This window comes from Rana temporaria, chromosome 2 (assembly GCF_905171775.1).
Source record: "Rana temporaria chromosome 2, aRanTem1.1, whole genome shotgun sequence".
Classification (NCBI taxonomy): domain Eukaryota; kingdom Metazoa; phylum Chordata; class Amphibia; order Anura; family Ranidae; genus Rana; species Rana temporaria.
Window position 1 is genome coordinate 186,191,791 of NC_053490.1, and position 6,961 is coordinate 186,198,751.

The 6,961-nt window shown below is 38.4% G+C and overlaps 1 long non-coding RNA gene across 1 annotated transcript; it reads left to right on the forward strand.

The window, feature by feature from the left end:
- Positions 1-5,060: 5,060 nt before the first annotated feature.
- Positions 5,061-6,132, forward strand: LOC120928580. The gene is made up of 3 exons (XR_005747238.1): positions 5,061-5,248; positions 5,332-5,394; positions 6,000-6,132. It is a non-coding gene; the product is annotated as an uncharacterized LOC120928580 (long non-coding RNA).
- Positions 6,133-6,961: the final 829 nt, after the last annotated feature.

Below are 6,961 nucleotides of genomic sequence, written 5' to 3' on the forward strand. Positions count from 1 at the left end.
CAATTTTAATAATTCTGAAAGCTGCTGATGACGTGGGATGACGTGCAGTTACCAAGTGCCTGAACATGTCTGTAGCAGCTTTTAGTATCTTCTACTTTTCTAATTTGTTGAGGAGTTTTGGGTGCATACACTTCATATCTGTCAGAAGCTTTGTGTACTCTTAAAGTGACTGAGCCTCTTTCAGTAATTGTTCTAGAATTTATTTATTTATTTATATATTTTACTCCTATACTTATATAGATCAGCAGTTCTGAATTAATAATAACTACTGCAGTAGGGAACAGGCACAAAAAGACACACTCAGCAGCTTTTCAAATTACTGTTCTATGATTTTTTTTTATACACATGCTTACTTGTATCAGTACTCAAAAGAATGTGAATACGTGCACAACATTATTGGTGTCATGTACACAATAAGGGCAGTGTTCATTACATAAGCAAAGCATACAAAATAGAACACAAATATAAAAAGAATTTACTATTTCTTTCAGAGATTCACTCCTGTTGATAAAATGTTACATTTTAATCACTAACTCTACTTGCTATAAACTTTAGGACTAGTGATGATTCGCCCCGTGAACCTCCGCTTGCTCAGTCGGGATCGCTCCGTTGATCCCCGCTGAGCTGGTGGATGACAGGGCGGTCCCCACACACTGTGCAGGGACCACCCTGTCTTTTCTTCGCTCTCCCCTATGGGGGGATCGGATGAACAAGGACCGTCTGTCCGTGTTCACCCGATCCGCTCTGCAGACGGATGGAAAAATAGGGTTTTCCTCCGTCTGCAGAATTGGAGGATTGCGGCACCGGGCGAGATCGGGTGTCAGCGGATGTTCATCCGCTGACACCCGCGATCTTATAGGGACCAATGTATGTCCCTTTTTCATCCATACACGGATGGATGAAAAAGCGGACATACGGTCCGGCCGTGTAAAAAAGCCTGCAACCACTTTATTTTTAGGCAGAGCAAGTCCCGTCCTAGGAGGCAAACTACATTGGGGAGAATCTAATAGCCAAGAGCAGCTGTATCATTACAAAATGGCATTTAATTGTGACCAAAACTTACATAAAGACATTGGATTGATAAAAAAACATAGAGTAATTGGCTGTACACTCAGATCCTGTGGCTAGAATGGCCTTGTAGCTTAATTGTGAATATTATATTTGTGTTGTGTCACCGGTGCTCATCAATTTTATTTTTATCAATATTTCCAAATGATCTGCCGCAGTATTAGTGAAACACTTCTAAGAAAAAAGTGTACAATTGTGAAGAAGGAAATATATATGTGTATGCATATATTACTGCGCTGATCATATTAATTACCGGTAATAATGTGAATATGATATACCAGTGAATTTATATATGCTCCCAGAAAAAAAAATATATATATACACTCCCCAAAAAATTGTATATATAATTGGGAGTCGACTCCGTCAACCAATATGCATACCCAATTTAAATAAATAAATCGATAATCAATATGCAATAATCAATATACACCAAAACATCAAGAAGTGCTCCAACCCATATAGTCCAAAAAATATTCAATAAGTGAAAAGTGCAAATAAAAAGTAAATTTCTTTTCAAAGTGCAGCTATTCCTGATGACGCAACCACGTTTTGCGAAACGCATAGAGGCTTCTGGGTAATCCAAACAAGCGGAACTACGTCACACAAACACCTCCGGACACTGAACCACTCAGGTACCGAGGCGTGGAACGCATGCCGGCGGAGCGATACGGAGAGCGGTAACGCTGGACAGACTAGTGCCGGTCAGGATAGGCACTAGATCATGGGTGCTCAACCTGTGGCTCTCCAGCTGTTGCAAAACTACAATTCCCATAATGCCTCAGCCTTTGGGAGACATGCTTGTACCTGTCAGCGGCTTGCAATGCCTCATGGGAATTGTAGTTCCGCAACAGCTGGAGAGCCACAGGTTGAGCACCCATGCACTAGATCATGTGAGTGCAAACTTCTTACGGTTTATTGTGTGAATACATTTTTTAAGATTTTTGAACATACTACACCATATCACGCCTTTTTACTTTAAAAGTTACTCTACCTCATTTGAGGAAAGAGCTGGGGAAAAAAGGAGAAACTTCTCAGATCTGGGGACTTGCAGGCTGATACCGTTACAGGCTTTAATTAAAGTGTGGTCTGGTGAGCGCATTTTTTGTTAAGAGGTGGTGGTGACACAACGGGTGAAAAAGTCACAAATATTTAATCGATTTAATCTGCAATAGCTGCACTTTGAAAAGAAATGGACCTTTTATTTGCACTTTTCACTTATTGAATATTTTTTGGACTATACGGGTTGGAGCACTTCTTGTTGTTTTGGTGTATATTGATTATTGTATATTGATTATCTATTTATTTATTTAAATTGGGTATGCATATTGGTTGACGGAGTCGACTTACAATTATATATACAATTTTTTGGGGAGTATATATATATATATATATATATATATATATATATATATATATATTTTTTTTGGGAGCATATATGAATTCACTGGTATATCATATTCACATTATTAATTAATAGGATCAGCGCAGTAATATATGCATACACATATATATTTCTTTCTTCATAATTGTGAACATTAATGTAACGGCATAGTTAAATGCAGACAAATTGTACAGAAAATGGAAGACATGCAGTACAAAAGACAATATGACTTCAGCATGGCTGAACTACTTTTCAAATAGCATTAAATATATATCTATTTTTTTTATCCCTTACAATTCAAGTATTTGAATAAATTGATTAGTATTCCAGGCTGTAATTCATAAAAGAAAACAAATCAAACACATACTTTAATTTAGTCATTTTTTTTGCAGTGTCTGCTGTGGATTCAGGTGAACTTTACTTCAATTTTGTTAACTGTACATGAAATAGATGTTGTATTGTGTCTCCAAACATATTAGAAGACATTCAGGGCTTAGCTTTCTAGTTTCAGACATCATCTAAGCTGCTCTTTTTTCCCAATAAGTCTTTCAACTTTTCTACTACATTGTACATAATAGAGGTTGTAAATAAAAACTTGTAAAATCTCTCCCATAAAATGAGTTCCTCGATTACTCTCTGTAGTTTCTGGGTCTCTGTACTTACAAACTACTTCTGATTACATGTACAGTTTTTACTGTCACCTTTGCAGTAGCATTTGTCACTGGCCAAACTTCGCGCCATCCAGAAAATGTGTCCACACAGACAAGTGCATACTCATAAAATCCTGACTTGGATATATCAATTTTTAATCTCTGAAAGGGATGTTCAGGTTTTGGTAACAGCTTTGGTAACAGGTAAAACACGAAGCAGTATATTTTAAAACAACTGTGGTGAATCTTTCCTATGCTTATTTACTAAGGCAGCCATAAATGCATTTGACTGATGAGACGATCCATGTGTCAAGCTGGCCATCATACTGATAAAAGTGGCTGGTAATCTCAAGGATCATGTGGCACCCAGTGTTGTAGATCCCCCTAATAAAATCCATTTGTTTGGCCATTTGAAGTTTTTTTTCCCCTTGCAAAAGATGTAAGGTATGTACATCATCTCAAACTGTCAAAACGTCTACCTTCACTTCACATACTACCTTTAAAGAATATCCTATATCAGATTTTATCACCTGCAGCACCATAGGGGTGATTTACTTGCTGCGTTGTCCCTGTGGTTTTCAATACATAGGGAGGGCCACCCGAGCGTTAAAAATTAAGATAGGAGAGCATCTGTCCAATATACCCAGGAGTTCACCAAGCACAATGTCTCGTGGCATTTTCGCCAATGCCATAACTGGGACCCATCAGTGTTGGAAATTATAGGGATTGAGAGATATACCCCACATTGGAGAGGAAGTGACCTCAAACGTCATATATCACGCCGGGAAACCCAATGGATTTTTGATATGAAGTGTTACAGCCCTTGGGGCCTTAACATTGAGTGGGATATTAACTGCTACATTAATAACAGTTAAGCATATTTCTGCCCAATGCTATTTGTATGCATCTTTGTTAGCATTGGTGAGATTTTTCAACACCCCCCCCCTTTTCCCATCCCCTACCACCTTCCTTCAGACCCTCCCTACCCTTGTCCAATTCCCAGCTTTCTACTGGACACATACCAGGGAATTCAGGGTTTGCTACAAATAGGTTTAGGGGGGTGTTCCTGTATTCAGTTATCCCTTTACTCAGATAGTTATTTCTTAAGCGCCTAGAAATATAGTTTTATACATTTGCGTGTTACTAGGAATAATGACACATTTTGTTTTCCTTGTTTATTTTATTACCTTTTCTAATCAGTACATATATATTTTTTTTTTACATTTGTTTTATATATGTATATGTTGCTTTGGATACGCACCCTTAGGGGAGCCCGTTTTTTATAACTGACACCCGGGGGGCATGTAGGTTTTTTGATGGGATGCAAGACAGATACTTGATATTGTCTCATGTGACTATATGTATATTTTTTACTATCCTTTTAATACCCTTTTTTAGTATTATCTGATACTCTGTTCATATTTGTTTATGTATTGGTATCAACATATATTGTTTTGCAATCATGTTTGCAGCATTTGACTGAAGGACCCAAGTCAACAGCATATGTGTTATCTATTTTTATCTGAGTGCCGGTTAGATTTGGGTTCTTACACCGGCGACCTGTGGATAAGTGAGTTCCATCTGGCTTCCGGTGTCACTCTCCTGCAATGGTCTATTTAAATGTGGTGAGTGTCTTCCCGATCCAAGCCTCCTTTCCCAGTGGACACCCTATACCAGTGATGGCGAACCTTGGCACCCCAGATGTTTTGGAACTACATTTCCCATGATGCTCATGCACTCTTCAGAGTAGCTGAGCATCATGGGAAATGTAGTTCCAACACATCTGGGGTGCCAAGGTTCGCCATCACTGCCCTATACGGAGAGTAGGAATATTTGCCAGCACACCATGGAGCGACATAAATAGCGTCCAAACAGATGTGTCATGATCACTACTGTGCCGGGCGGGCGGCGAGGCATGGTCGTCCCCCAGTTGGGAGGGTCATCTGACCTTAATTCCTTGCTCCAGCTGGGATAGGGGGGGCGGACTTCTAGATGTGGGAGGGGATGTCCCAAGCAAGGCATTCATTTGCCAATTAGTGATTGCCAAATCCTTGACACCTGACATGCACATATTTAAATAGACTGGGTGTATACCTGACACCTGCCTGTGATCCTATCTTCATACTATGCTGGACACACCACACATAGGGTAAGGCTGCATTTTCAAATCCTGCACAAAGTTATCCTTCCTATGCCTACTAAATCTAATCAATAATAATATTTCCCCTCCAGATACGCTTTTTCTTGCTCTCTCTGGAGATCGCTTCCATACTCATATTCTAAACATTTAATAAGGTATTTTTTACTATCCTTTACATTGTCTTTTTTTAACATTATTCACCCCATTGGCACTAATCCCAATATCCTTACTATTTTATCACATTATATACAATTATTCTCACATGAATTTAATTATTTTAGCACATGCTTACTCACACCCATCCATTACACACTATTATTATTTATTTAATTTTTTTTTTTTTATTCAACTAATTAACTATATATATTTATTATATTATACTAATTATATATATCTTTCACTATTTAATTATAATTATCATATATTTTTTGGCACCTCAACCCACTATTAGCCCTATATTGTAATCTTTATCGCCCTGTTATACATATAATTCTCTTTGAATTCACAATTCTATATAATTTTGATATTGTTATTAATCTTAATTCATGATTTCATATAACATTTAAAATATCCTGTGCATATTTATATTAATTTAAAATTCCTATGACATATCACAGTCCCATTTTATATATGCATCATTATAATGAGCATAATGTACATGTCTAACGCCATCTACTTGTACAACAAGTCAATCAATCTTTGTACTTTAAACATATAGTTTTTGGTATTAAAACTACTTTATATTTGAATTTCTTAATAGGCATCACTCTGGCAATTGCTTTGCTGGGCTCCCCCTCCACCTGTCCGGCCCGCACTCTCTGACTGGACTTTTGGATTTTTTCCCAGTTATACTGTGGGTCCCTGCAGGCCACTCTTGTGGGGCATCGTTGAGGCCTTTTGGGGGTGCTAACCACCCGTATGGAGAAAAGTAACTAGGGATCCTCAGGATTATAACCTTACTCTGGTCCAAATAGAACTGAGAAACACAATCTGTGAGTTGATAACTATATACTTTAAATTTATTTTTCACCTAAATTGTACTATGTATCTATGTATTTTATTACCATATATTTACTCTCTGTTATAGTTTGCATCATAAACCCTTTCCTCCGAAGAAGACCCATATGTGGGGGTCGAAACGCGTCAGGAACAAATTGACCTGAAGATCAGCCATTCATGTTGATCAGTGTCATGTAATTTTGGTGCTATATTCTCATATGTATGTGTCCTCAGCATAAACTGTACCAGAGTTCATTATTTTACGACTTTGTACTTATTAAATACATTGTTTTACTTTTTTTACAACAAATTGGTACGTCTTTGTAATTGTTTATATAATTTTTGCTGCCTAAAAACCCCACTGGGGAACCCTTCCTTTTTTCATTACCTTTACAGGGGTGAGCAGCACTTTCCCTACCCCCTTTGTGTCCGTCCTTCATTTACATGGTCGTCCCCCAGTTGGCTCTGGGTGGAATCGAACCCAGGACCTCTCCATTGCTGTTTTTTTACTTTGTTTTTATTGTGGTGTTAGCGGGCACCTTATATCTCTCTGCCCAACTCGCCCACCTCGGCCAAGGGTTCTTCAGGTGGGTACTATTGGGAGTTTTTTCTCTACCTCAGAATCTGTACCTACCTTCCCAGTTGAAGTTCCGGCTCCAGTGTCCCCAGTTCCGGCTCCAGTGTCCCCAGTTCCTGTGTCTCCAGTTCCAGTTCCTGTGTTTG